Source organism: Ixodes scapularis, unplaced genomic scaffold (assembly GCF_016920785.2).
Source record: "Ixodes scapularis isolate PalLabHiFi unplaced genomic scaffold, ASM1692078v2 PGA_scaffold10__122_contigs__length_95168666, whole genome shotgun sequence".
Classification (NCBI taxonomy): Eukaryota; Metazoa; Arthropoda; class Arachnida; order Ixodida; family Ixodidae; genus Ixodes; species Ixodes scapularis.
Genome location: NW_024609836.1, coordinates 2,590,096 through 2,599,895, shown reverse-complemented (window position 1 = coordinate 2,599,895; position 9,800 = coordinate 2,590,096). Strand labels below are relative to the sequence as shown.

General features: G+C 48.7%; 1 pseudogene; it reads left to right on the top strand.

The window, feature by feature from the left end:
• Positions 1 to 8,089: 8,089 nt before the first annotated feature.
• LOC121833706 lies at positions 8,090 to 9,234 on the top strand (annotated as a pseudogene).
• The last annotated feature ends 566 nt before the right edge of the window (positions 9,235 to 9,800 follow it).

Below are 9,800 nucleotides of genomic sequence, written 5' to 3'. Positions count from 1 at the left end.
AAAGTACAGGAACGCAAATGCTTCGCCACAGAAGCCGTCGTGAAGCCGGCAAAGTTCGCCGCGCCTGCGCAGGGGGGGGGGGGGGGGGGGGGGGAGCGTGATGTCACTGCCGAAGCGCCGTGTGCAAAAGGAAGACGGCGCGCTGCTTGTAGGAATGCGCTGCATGTAGGAATGCAAAAGCATTCCTACATGTAAGCCGTCTTTAAGTGTCTTCAGCGAGTGCTTTTGGCACTGGTGCTTCAACAATTGCCTTCCCTTTTTCTTGTGTTGGGCAGGTGCCTGCAGCATTCACTCTGTGTCCGAGAAATTCAAACTCCGATACGTCGAAGAGACACTTCCCTTGCTTGACCTTGAGGCAGCCTTAGCTCAACCGTCGGAGAACTGCTTCGAGTCACTGTAAGTGCTGGTCCCTTTGAGAGCCAATGAGGAGGATGTCATCCAAGTACGTGGCGACACCTGGTAAGCCAGCGAGGCACACATTCATAATTTTTTTTTTAAATACTATACGCGGAAGTGTAAACGCTTGACGCGGTAGAGGTCCTCAATCGTATTGATGAACAATACCTCAGACGTAGCTTCGTCGAAGCACCGCTGCTCGTAGGCTTGCGTGAATTGAATTTTTGAAAAGTGGTTCCTCCACTGATTGTGGTTAGAAGCTCTGGTGCAGTCGGTAGTGGGTAGGCCCCAGACGAAAGATCCGTTGACATTGCTGTAGTAATCATTGCAATGCCTTAGCGATTCATCCTTCTTCCACACTACAACTACTGAAGTTGCCTACTCAGAAGATAGGACAGGTTCTATTATTCCTTGTTCTTCCAAGCGATCCAGCTCATTCAGTACATAATATCAGATAGCAAACGGGACTGGACGGCACTTCGGGAACTAGGGTGGTTTATGAGGCTGCAACAAGATAGAGATGGGTGCCGCTGTGTGACCGTCCTTCAGTTCGGTGAAGACATGTTGATATTTTTTTCACGATGTTCAACAGCGAAGAAGCGGCCACTGAATTAACTCCCACGAGCGGAATGCCCAGTGGTGCAAACCAATCTCCACTGAGGAGACTTGCTCCTGCTCCTTGTACGACGCGCAGCGTAAGTTTTACGGCTTGTGCTTTTGCGTCAGTACTTTTCAGGAGATATACCTGAAGTTTGCCGAGAACCTGTAGCCTTTCCCCTGATCAAATATGTTACTGCTTCTCTTCTCACTGCAGTTTTACAGTTCCCCTACGCTATAGCTTGCGAAAGGTTAGCTCACTGACGAACGTGATCGCAGCTCCCAAGTCGACTACCATTTGTAACGTCTTTCCACTGAGCAAAAGGGTAAACCACTGAGCAAAAGAGTAATCTGAAAATGCGGTCGACTTGATGACTCGTCGAATTTCTTTGTAAAGTCTATGACACTCTGAGTCGTGGTCTTCAATCGACGTACGTACTTGGTTGGTCTTCTTGTTTTGACCTTGCTTCTTAGATACGCAAGCATTTTCAAGGTCACCTATCTTCTTGCACTAATTATATCTACTTTTCAATAGGGGCACTCCTCTGGACAATGAACATCATTGTCGCACGTGTAACAACCGTTTCGTACCTGGGCTCTAGGATTTCATCTGACTGCATTTTCACAATATTTTGAGGTGTTCTGGTGGATCTTTTCGACGTCAGATCTCGTGTTAGCTTGATGCGTTGCCGCACATTCCATCGCCTTAGCCAAATGAAACGCTTTCTGGAATGTGATGGCTTTTTCAGACAATGATCGTTGCTGAAGGTTGTGGGGATTGAAAAGGACGACAATAAAGGTGGCTCGTGAGGTGGGTCAAGCTAGCGCGCGCTCAGGACGAGCACGGAGTAGAACGGGCGTAGACACCAGTGAAGCGGCTGTCTTTTCTTCAGTCTCCACATTGGCGCCCAACGTGGGGCCCGAACCCAGATTCCCGTACAGTCAGGTACGTTTAGCAGGCCTTCGCAGTCGCTGCGCCTATACAGACATTGGATTACTTCACCGCCGAGCTTGTTATAGTGACCGTTAAAATGTCAACTTCGCCCCCGCTTACGCGATCCCGTAGCCGCCCCAATGCAGCGAACACAGCTCGTGCTACCGCGACTGGTGATGGAGCGGAGGACTTGCGACCGGGCTCTGATATACCCACAGCAGACTTGGAGGTTCCATTGCCCGCTGAGAGCCTTTCCCCACCGGTGCCGCTTGCACCTCTCACCGCGTTGGGCCCATTGCCAGAACAAATGGCATTGTTCCTGGCGGAGATGTCGCGGCTCCTGCAGGAACAACGCCGTCCGCTACCACCCTTAGTTCCAACACCTCGGACGGGGACATTGCGTTTACATGCCGAGATTCCGAAATATTCAGGCTACGCAGATAGAAAATCGGTTGCTGATTTTCTTGACGAATTGCGTTAATACCAGGCGGTGTCTGAAATGTCTGAGGTTGAACTTCTATCACGCGTACTGCCGATCGCCCTCACGGGAAGCGCCGCGACATGGCGTCGGAGACAATCACCCTTCTCGACGCTACAAGACTTTTCGGAGCAGTTCAAAAATGAATTTCTGCCTCCCGATTACGGCGCGCGAATGCTCGATGAGCTTAGGGCGCGCACTCAGCACCGCGACGAGTCCCTAGTCGAGTTTGTTCGGGCGCTCCAAACTCTCTATGACAGGGCTGACCCTAGTGCGTCCAACTCAGACAAAGTGTCGCGGGCTATCCGGCAAAGCCACCCGCAGTTTCATCCCTACCTGCGTGGGCGGGTGTTCCGGAGTTTGGACGAGTTGGCCCAAGCAGCCCACCAGATCCAGGCGGACATCCTGGCCGAACTAAGATATCGGCCTCCTCCACCGCCGGAGGCTTGCCTGGAACCGTCCTGCGCTTGGACAGGCACGACCAGGCAATCCATGGACGAGCATGGGTCACGCCCGTTCTACCCCGTGCTCGTCCTGAGCGCGCGCTAGCTTGACCCACCTCACGAGCCACCTTTATTGTCGTCCTTTTCAATCCCCACATCATTCCCCCTCTCGGGGGGGGGGGGGGGGGGGGGGGGGGGGGGGGGCGGAGAGTTTTGTTCATCAGGTGCCAATCATGGCGTGTGCTCGGGGAGGGGACCAACGAAAACCACCTGATGAACAAAACTCTCCGCCCCCCCCCCCCCCCCCGAGAGGGGGAATGATGTGGGGATTGAAAAGGACGACAATAAAGGTGGCTCGTGAGGTGGGTCAAGCTAGCGCGCGCTCAGGACGAGCACGGAGTAGAACGGGCGTAGACACCAGTGAAGCGGCTGTCTTTTCTTCAGTCTCCACAAGGTGCACATTTTGAAGGCCGGACTTGAAGTGATCGCGTAGCATGATTTTAAGCGGAAGAATTTACGACGTAGCTACTTGTGCTAGCGAAGCTTGCTGCGAGATATGCTTCCGGTGTGGCTTAACGTTCGTTGGGTGGCGGAGCGGCCCATTTGTTGCGTGGATGCCCTGGCAGGTGCCACGGTGTTAACGTTTGGTGTGGCAAAGTTGCAATGTTGTACAAGTGCACGTAAAGCACCGACGTATTTTACGATGGTTTCATAAGTTCCTTGATCTCTTGTGAAATCGCTGCCTTCGAAGAAGTTCCGAGGGGCCTAAGTCGAAGAGGTACGATAGACGTTGCATAACATTACCGTAGGATGCCTCGGATGGCGCTTGTTGGTGAAGTAAATCGCGAACATCGCCGTAGGTTTCTTCCCCGCAAAGGCTGAAGCGAAAAGCTCCCTTCCTTGGACGGCTCCGCGGCGTCTTTGATCTCAAAATAGTATTCCAGCCTTTTCTTCCACGACGTCGAACTCATACCTGGAGTATAGTCGGAAGTTCGACCTTGAGAATGAGCCATTCACGTTTTACATCGTCACCAGTGTTTAGTTGCGCAATATATATATCATTGACATAGGTACAATACCACAAAGACGGTGCAGCTGGGATCCGCATAGCAAACATGTCGGCCGCCCAAGCACGGCTGTGCTACAGTGTACCAGAATACATGGTAGTGTTGGAACCGGGCCGCTCCGGTCCCACCTATCGACACCTATCCCGGTGTAGACCGTGAAAGGTGTCGACACCGGCGCATCGGCAGTAGGGTCAGTCTGGTGGTTGTTGTGCACATGCACTGAAAGGTGTCGACACCGGCGCATCGGCAGTAGGGTCAGTCTGGTGGTTGTTGTGCACATGCACCGCTTGCACGCGCTCGTGTGGCGGTACGTGCGGACTGCAGTGACTTTCTGCTGCCCTGTCGCCTACAGCGCCGCGAATGTCGTCTACGCGCGCAGCCTCCACGTTTCCATTGCCGAGTCGCGCTGGTCCAAACACTATCCCGTATTGAAGCTCACTGTAACAGTGCGTGACGGGTGCATGAAGCGTAGTCCGAGCCGCTCTTGTGCACTCTTGTCTTCTCTTAAGACAACGATGAAGAGGACCGGAACTGAGGTGATGAACATTTCAATCAATTCCAAGAGAGAATGGCATAACATATGTTCGCACCATTTCCTTCACCATGGGCACAAAAATAAAATACATACACTATAACGCTAATAACCCGACAGAAACTCTACAACACTCTGTTGTCGTCTTGGGACAGGAAGACGGTGAGAAGAGGACTTACCATCTCGGTCATGATGCACGAAATCTTGAAGAGAAAAAAAAAGAAGAACCTGTATTACGCATTTATAATACTAACCATTTTGCTAAGTGAAGAAGTCAAAGTTCTTTCATGAGTTAAATTATAGCTTCCAAGAGCCTCCAGAGATCGCAGGGTGTTGTATGTATTTGTCCAAATGCGCGTTTTGTTTTTTATTTGTTTTATTTTTGTTTGTGGGTTTCCCCTTTGAGGGGCACCGCATAGGAACACAGTATGTCAGTAGGTGCGTAGAACGACGTGTTTACTAACTTGATACGGTCAATACGCTTTGCCCTCGGCAGAGTTCGCGTTATCGCCAATGCCTCAATGGACAGGATCACCGGTCAGATTTTGCGCTGCCGCAACAGGCAGATTCACGGAAAGGGGAAGAGCCTTAAAACTATCAAAGCTCCGTGGAGCAAGGCCCTTTCCCGACGAGGGTCGCCTGGCCGTCGTTTGGGACGGCTGGTGTAGCCTGTGGGAAAGGGAAGCGAGCGGGGCGGCCGGCTTTCGGTTCGCCCGAATATGAGACTCATTCATAATCATTCCCAAGAGTGTGCTAATGGCACGCTCACCCTGGAGGGCAAGGGATACATCTTCCTCTTGGAGGAATGCGGCCTGACCTCGTATCCGGGAAGCTGTCATAACGGCGGTCCCCACGGCCAGCATGTGATAAACCTTAGATAGACATGCGGGGAACACGTGGTTCCCACAATTTTTATCCCTGAAAGCTCCACCAGGGACACATATAAACTCGCATTCACTCAATAGTTTAGCGCCGTTTAGCGCCGTTGTCGTCGGAAGATAACGGATTTCCCCCTTTTTGTTGCTGCTTATTGAAGGCTTCATCCGCTGCTCTGGGAAACAACGAGTATCACCGGGTACATGCGTCAAGTTATAAAATTGGTTCCACAGATTTTACACTGAAAACCGAAGGCTTCAGACCTTCGACCTTCAATATGTTAAGTGCCACTAGGTTCAAGCCAAGTCCAGAACAAAGTGACTAAAAAGGAGTGAAGAAATACACCTACCGACGTAGGCATCCACATTGTTGCTCACAAGAAGCTTTTCAGATTCATTGAATTTTCACTTAAGCAATTTTCTCCTTTGTAGAAGACGGCGCCACCTAGCGGGAAGGAAGTGAACGAGAGAAGCCGAGCGCTACCGCCTACCCAAGTGTACAGCGAAATCTTCCGTGGCTTGGCGGCCGATATGGGAGACAGAGCAAAGGGGATTACATGAACGCCATTAAGTGACAAATCATGGAAAAAAGTATTCCTTTCACTGTCACTCTACTAAACTGTAGAACTCGCTCGGATGCACAATAGCTATATTCAGCAGAACACCAGACGGCGCGCGGGCATTTACAGAAAAGCGATTCGGCACTTTCGTCAGGGTGATTATCGTTTGGAAAGTGTATATTGTGGCAGGTTTCGCAAACACTGTGGTTAGCCTTAAGGCTGGTTCACGCACATGCGACTGCTTTCGGCCGAGTGCGCTACGACCTCTCGCGATATCTTACGACTAGATAACACGCTTGCACGCTGACGCCATCTGTGAGGTAGCACTGGAACTGAGCATCACTAGAGCGAAAGTTTTGCAGTACTTTTGATATCAAATGTATGAACTATCAAAAAGGGGTGGCCATTTTCAACATTTTCGAATGTTTTTCAAGCCTATAGTAAGAAAGATGGCTAACAGTAGGATATGTACGGAAGCCGAAAGCGCTCAACGGTTATCCTATAAAGGGTGCTGGTCGTAATAGGTTACAAGAGATTGCAACACAGTCGGTCGCAAGGAGTCGCAAGTGTGTGAACGAGCCTCTACATGCAGATAAATATAAAAAATGTAATCTACACTAAAATAAAGAACCATTTTGCTCCATGAGGTAAATAAAGTGCAGGTGAAGAGATGAAAACGGCGTTCACTTGTTAAAATGTGTGAGTAAATGAGTAAACTTAAATTTAAACTCACGACGTTATCCATGTCTTTCGTACATTTTGGGACGGCCTTGAAAGAAAAAAAAACGAATAATACACAAATGTAGAGATCAACACATCATTTTAGAGCATTTATTTTTTAAGCTCCGACCTTATGCCATGCAAATGCGTATTTGGGATATTGTGCCATAACCTGCTGACTCATTCTGGGGAGAAATATTGCTATCACGTGCCTGGTTTAAGAAAGGAAGCACGATCGGCTTGAACGCTAAAGACAAGTAAGTTTAAAGCCTAAGGAAAATATATTTTCACACCAGAAAAACAACAGTCTTTCAGTTCCTGAACAAACATGCTGAAGGGGCACTTGGCATTTCAGGCTCCTATATGACTCGTCGCATAGTGATTAAAATGCAAAGATCATTAGCATTTTATTAATAAGCAATCAGAAATTCTCTTACGTTTCATATCAACAGAAATGCACGCTCGAGTTGGTAGAAATGTCAGTCTAAGCGGAAAAGCGTTTTATACCTCTGTTTAGCGGGCACCTAAAAAGACCCTTACGCCAAAGGCCTGTAGGATTTTCAAATGACTTTTAAGTTCTACCGTGCCAGATAGCGGGAATAAATTTTATTTAGACAATGTTTACAGCGATTGAACTTTCGTAGCTCGTTTAAACGCATAAGTCACGTTCAAGCCAGAAAAATAATATTTTGTCGATGTAAATCATTTTCGAGTTCCTTCTGAAGCAAACAAAATAATAATAAAAAAAAATGACAAGTTTAGCCGAGTGATTATAACAAAGTCCTCCTTAAGCCCGATCCAAGTGTTGTTTTGGCAATGAGCGGCAACCCTGAGCGTCTTCCGCTCACTCAGTCCTAACGCTGCTGAGTGCTTCCGCTTCTTTCCGTGCTTCTGCTACGCTTTGGCCCTGTTCTGATGGGCGTCGTGCTCGCGCTTGAGTTTCATCGCACGCGTCGGAGGTCTTCCGGCCGATCCTCCCAAAGTCGTATCAACGCCCAAGTCGCCTCGACGCTCCAGTGGAAGCGCGGTGATCGCCTCCTAGTCGTGGACGCTCCTTCGTCGTTCGACATACAGCATGACGCGACACAGAAATATATATGTACAAACATATTAAAAATATACAGTACAATTAGGAATATACTATCAAAGGATGATAAGATATAAAGTAGAGAAAATAAAGCTTGTGGTTGTGAGGCAAACCGAAAGGAGGAAAACCGAAGTGCCGAAGCGGACCATGCGAGCAGGCGAGCAGGCGAGCAGATAGCTGGGGCCGTGAGTACACAAAACTATTAGAAGAGTCTGTATAGAAAATGCGTGAAACACGCTCTTTTTGATTACTACAAATAAAACAGATTGATTTTAGATGTCAGTAAGATTTTTTATTTTAATCCGCTTCTCAAGTAGCGGATTAAAGTGTGTGTGATTAAAGAGTGGGCATGGAAGCTTTGCAGCGGTGAGGTGGCTCATGCTTTTCGTCTTGCCGCAGCTCCTGTCCGTGTCAGCGCGTGCGTCCCCATCCAGCCGGCGACACAATGACGGCGCAGCTTTGCTATGGTTTACGGGCCGCGAGCTACCATCCGCCACGCGCTCGTCGACCACAGTGTTTCCTGCTGGGATCAAGATCACAGAGGACCTCGCTCGTGCTATGCCATCCACAGCGACATCAACGGAAGCGCCTTCAAAGGGACCCCTTCGGCTACAGCGCGCCAGTGGGCATGGAAGCTTTGCAGCGGTGAGGCGGCTCATGCTTTTCGTCTAGCCACAGGTTAGTAGTCTTAACTCTTGTCACTGTTTTAGGTCGAATTCTGTGTGCCTAGTTGTGCTTCCATGCCCCGGAGCTTTTATTGAATTTTTTAGAGCGTGTATTGAATCTTTTAGAGCTTTGTTGCTTTTGTTGTCTGGGGATGTAGAGAACCCAGGCCCTATGAGCAAGCAACAAGAGGATGAATTTCTTGCGCATGTGCAGACGGTTGCGAAACTTCAGAGTAGCCTTGCTCTTCTGCAACAAGAGGTAAACCTACTAACACAAAAAAATATAGAAAGCGAAAAATCTGCTTCCGCTCTAGAAGAACGCGTTAACAACCTAACTGCTGAACTTGACTTACTAATGCAGAAGGAAATAGCTAGCGTCACACCTGCCGAACCTCAGCTTACTACAGCTCTAAACGAACTTTCGCAGCTGAAAACTCGTTGTGACGACGCGGAGGGCAGATCTCGTCGCGACAACCTTCTATTTGTTGGCGTCACTGACACCGATAGGGAAACGTGGGCCCAGTCCGAGTGCTTGGTAACCGGCCTGTGTTCCAGAAACCTAGGCGTGAATATCGAATAGAGCGAAATTGAAAGAGCGCACCGCTTGGGAGCGTTCAATCCACAGAAATGTCGCCCTATAATTGTGAAGTTTTCATCATTTAAGGATAAAGAGGGCATTCTTTCGTCGGCATTTAAGCTCAAAGGGACACGTGTAGCCATCAGTGAAGATTTTCCCATTTCTGTCCGACTTGCGCGCCGTCAACTTCTTGATTTTGCCAAGCCTAAAGGCACGACTTACAAGCTGCGTCACGATAAGCTGTTTTTAGATAGTTATGTATATGACGCCGCTCTTGCTGCCGTGAAGGAAAAAGGTGCATAGCAATGCTAGCGTTCATTTCGTTTTTCGTCACCCAATCAACCTGCAAAACGCCGTGATATCTGTAACAAACCTTCTTATCATACTATTTTATTTACTAACATTAGAAGCTTGATACCAAAAAGAGATGATGTGCTTTCCTTGGTTGAGGCATGCAACGCAGATTTCCTTGTGCTTACCGAGACGTGGCTAAGCCCCGATATATCTGATACTGAACATTTTCCTTTCTGTCCCAATTTTCGTGTGTATGGGTGTGGTAGATCCGCTAGGAGGGGGGGAGGTGTGCTTTTAGCTATAAAAAATCAAATTTCGTCCCGGGTTACACCGATTCTTACCGACTTGGAAGTTGTATGTGTGTACGTCGCTACGACGCCCCCCGTAATAGTGGCTGTGTGCTATAGACCGCCAGATAGTAATAAATAATTTGTTAACAAGCTATATAAGTGTCTTACTGAAATCACAACTAAATACCCTAAAGCCTTTGTTACTCTCTTTGGTGATTTCAATTACCCGAACATTGACTGGTCTGCCCTCTCTTCTAGTTGCGCATTGTCTCAAGAATTTATGAA